The sequence below is a fragment of the Anguilla anguilla genome, chromosome 7 (assembly GCF_013347855.1).
Source record: "Anguilla anguilla isolate fAngAng1 chromosome 7, fAngAng1.pri, whole genome shotgun sequence".
NCBI lineage: Eukaryota > Metazoa > Chordata > Actinopteri > Anguilliformes > Anguillidae > Anguilla > Anguilla anguilla.
Window position 1 is genome coordinate 23,977,195 of NC_049207.1, and position 4,178 is coordinate 23,981,372.

General features: G+C 41.4%; 1 long non-coding RNA gene across 1 annotated transcript; it reads left to right on the forward strand.

Moving 5' to 3' along the window:
• The first annotated feature begins 1,487 nt into the window (after positions 1 to 1,487).
• Positions 1,488 to 3,243, forward strand: LOC118231335. Its single transcript, XR_004766040.1, has 3 exons — positions 1,488 to 1,824; positions 2,900 to 2,988; positions 3,160 to 3,243. It is a non-coding gene; the product is annotated as an uncharacterized LOC118231335 (long non-coding RNA).
• Positions 3,244 to 4,178: the final 935 nt, after the last annotated feature.

Here is a 4,178-nt window from a genome sequence, read left to right on the forward strand (position 1 = left end):
AGCTGGAGGAGGGCTGCTGGCGCAGATTGCCAGGGAAGATTTACTGCTGTAGGAACGGCAGCTGCTGGTGGAGGCCGGCTCCGGATTTTTCCGCCGCGCGCTTTGCTGAATGTCGGATTGGCCTACATGTCCAAAAAAAAAAAAAAAAAAAAAAAAAGGAAATAAAAAGGCCTGCAGGACACATTCGAGTGATAGCTGTTTCGGCTGTCACGCAGCTCCATCGCGGGTGCCTCGAGAAACATGGATCTCTCCCGTCGGCTCTTGTGAGGAATTATGGGTATAAGGGCGCGGAGATGCTCCGACAGGCAGTGCTTAAACATTTAAAACGGAGGGAACCACATCAAAGGCCCTGCTTCAGAAATTTGTCTGGCCCCTTCATTTTCAATTAGTTTGCAATTTGGCACTTTATATGCTTGTACAGGCTGAATCCCGCGTAAATTATTGATAACTTCGTGATGCGCGGTAAGAAAAAGTTTCACTAGAGGAATAGCGCACGTCTTTAAAATAACCTAGCCGTGCGGGGTGTACCTCTAATTACCTCTGTGGAAGGTGTGCATGTACATAACCTCTCTAATGGGTCCTGGCTTCCTACCAAGTCAAGACGTGAGAAATTTTCCACTCACATTTATAACAGAGGATTGTGGGTAATGGCCTGAAATGGTATGGGACTCTGTCCATTACATGACTCATTTCTTTAGGAAAGACTTTATGTAAATAAACGGCTCCAGAGGTCTGAATGGCTGAAATGAAATGCACACCTGTGGTTGGTAAACCAAAACTCCAGATGGGCTATGTGAATTGTAAAATCACAGATTAAAATCATGTAGTGAAGCAGTTTTTTTCTTTTTTTCTATTGCAATTGCGTATTAATAAGTAATGTTTATAAATGATTTATTTTCTTTGAGCATTTCTAATTTTTTACAATATAATGGAGCCCACACCCATTGACAAACTAGCACACGTGTACCCATATATGCACACACACACACACGCACACGCACTCACACACACACACACACACACACACACAATGGCCATTGCATCATTGTATTATGTAACAAAATCATCAAAATACACATATTGTGACCCCTGTCTCTCTCATTAATTTCAAATGAGAATGTATTTTCTGAATTGTGGGAAGACAACTTGAAATAAAAATTTTGAAATCTGTCAATGGCAACAGTGGATGAGCCTAAGGTATGGAAGTACAGTCAGGCCTTATCCTGAATTCACCTGCAGAATATTCTCTCAGAAACCTCTCTCTCTCTCTCTCTCTCTGTGCACTGCCTTTCCATATTTTATCTATGATGCAATTAGATGTCTCTCTACCTCCTTCTCTCTTTCCCCTTTGTCTTTTTCTCTGTCTCCCTCTCCCCTTCACTTTCCCTCTTTCCCTCTCTTTCTTTTTCTCAATTTCTCTCTTGCTTCATTCCCCCATTGTCTCCACCTCTCTCTCTCTCTCTCCCTCTCTTTCTCTCTCTCTCACACACACACCCTCTCTCTCAGCACAATATATGTATGTATCAATACTGCATATTATTTTGTAGCCGGCACAAATCACAGCTGTCTGGGACATATGGGCATGTGAAGGTTGATGTGTCTTTTTTTTTCTTTCTTTTTTTTGTTTATTCCATTATCTGGCCGGGTCTGAAAAATAGAGCCATTCTGCAGTGGAAGGATGTGCATTGCTGAGGTCAGGCCAGTTTCAGAAGCACCCATCCATGACTTCCAAAGACCGGGAGAGGAAACGGCTCTGGTGACGGAGAACCATTCTGATTGAGAGGTCATGCAGTGTACTGACAAAAGAGAACATGGAGGCAGCAGGTATGGGAGGAGTTTATATTCAACATGAGGTCATGGGAGGGGCAAATATGGGAGGGTTTTGCAGACATTTTGAAGTATGGGTGGAGTTTATATATAGCATCAGGTCACAGGAGGAGCAGATATGGGAGGGGTTTGCATATATTATGAAGTACATGAGTAGTTTATATACAGTATGAGGTCACAGGAGGGGCAAATGTGGGAGGGGTTTGCATATATTATGAAGTTTGGGAGTAGTTTGTACATGGCATCAGGTCATGGCAGGGGCAGATATGGGAGGAGTTTGTGTGCATCATGAAGTGTGGAAGTATATACAGCATCAGTCATGGAAGGAGAAGATATTGGATCCTGCAGCCTTCTTGTCATAGTATATCTTTACCAGAGCATTACTCTGCCAGTACATTATGAAAATATCATCTTAATGTCTGAAACAAATGTGATATTTATATAGAAAACATACAGCTTGATATTTCATCAGGACTATGATTTATTCAGTGTCAATCTAGACCTCATTAAATCAGATTGTGATTTTACAATCAGTAGGGATGTAGAGCATAAGGTTGTACACACTGTATATAATTATGCCTGTTTACATGTTCAGGAAGGATGTTCATTCAAAGCAACATAATTACATGGCCAATTTATGATCTACACATATCACTTTATTTTGCTGTGAAAACTATTTGTTTCATCCTTTGTCCTGTTTTATATCTTCTTTATGGAACTTAGATACAGAACCAGTCAACTCCTGCATATATATGAATGTCCCTGTCTTCTAAGGCAAACTAAAAAGACAGAAAATACCAATCGGTAGACAGATCAATTGGCCATATAAAACGGATATACCCTTGGATGAATGAGAATGCAAAGTACCAGCGGTTAGCCATCGTTGACCAGTAAGTAATGGTGCTGTATGAAACATCCCATCAGTCTGCTGGACATATGAGGTGAGCCTTTTGTGAAAAATGGCTCTGGTATTCCTTTCCAAGTGTCCTTAACCAGAATGTGTTATTCTCTCGCATTTATTCACGATCCCTCCCTGCGGTTCTGACAATGACTTACTTCACCGGGAAAAAAGGCAAGGAACAGGTAACCACTGCGGCTCAAGGCTGATTGGTAATGTCTGGAGGACGTTTATCAGAGGCTGGAGAAAATAAGCCCCCTTCGGTGAGCCTTGTGTCCGTTGCTGCCGTAATTTCCCCCTGCGTACACGTCTTAATCAGCTTTGAGGCGTCCTTTTTTTAGCACTTAGATGAGACAGTATTGCATCTTCAAAATAGCGTTCGAAGCAGAGACCTACTGTAAGTACCCTCATTACATTACATTACAATCACTTAGCAGGCACACTCTTCCAGGGTGACTTACAGGAGCACCATGAATCTGAAAGGGGAAGGAGGAGAAGAGGAACAAAACAGACAAGCAATACAGGTGTGTGTGTGTGTGTGTGTGTGTCAGGGGGTGGGAGAGAGAGAAGGAGAGGAGGAGGGAGGAAGAGAGAGATATCTAATTTAAAATAGTGCGCTCTGGACATTGTATTTTATGAAAGACAAAATTATTGGTTGAAATTATAGAAAAGGATGATGGAGGTCTATTTCAGCCAACTCTTGATGAGCAGAAGGCTCGCCTACCCACGAGAGAGAGAGAGAGAGAAATCTCCTTCTGCAGAGGATATGAAGACTGCAGACTGCACCTGCACAGAATGTTTAATTCTGAGAGGACCTGATTAATTTTGATATTAGACTTTGATATTTGATATTTGTCTGATGTCTGATGAATATATCATTTCAAAATGATGTAAAAAAAAAGAGGCTGTCAAGAGTGAAGGGCTATGTTCACAGCACGTGTTGACATCAGCGCTAATTGGAAGAGTGAAGTGATGCATTGATATTAATTGTTGGATTTGAACCGTCAGGTCCCATGAGATTTCAGAACCACCGAGGGGGAGTGAGCGTGCAACCTGAGTGGAAAAGAAATGGGAATTTACCAAGCTGTTAAAATGATCAGAAAATGTAAAAAAAATTATAATAAATAAAAAGAATCAGAAAAAAGGTAATTCACTCAGAGTGAAGATGTCTGTATTAAAATCATACAATTATTTGCAAGGAATGAATGTAAACCATCAGATAAATGCTATTTCCTGAACTGCACAGCTGTTCCCTGTATCAGACAGACTCCTGCTGCAGCACCACAAGACCCCATAGCTGGGGTATGTAATGTAAGAAGATGATAGATAGTGTTTCAGCAACTTGTATCCACATGTTCTATGGGCCGGCTTGTATAAAAACAGTGGCAGAGGTTGCTACTGCTAGCTATCAGAGAATAATATCTGTTTTGGCTGCTCATAATGCCTCTGAGTT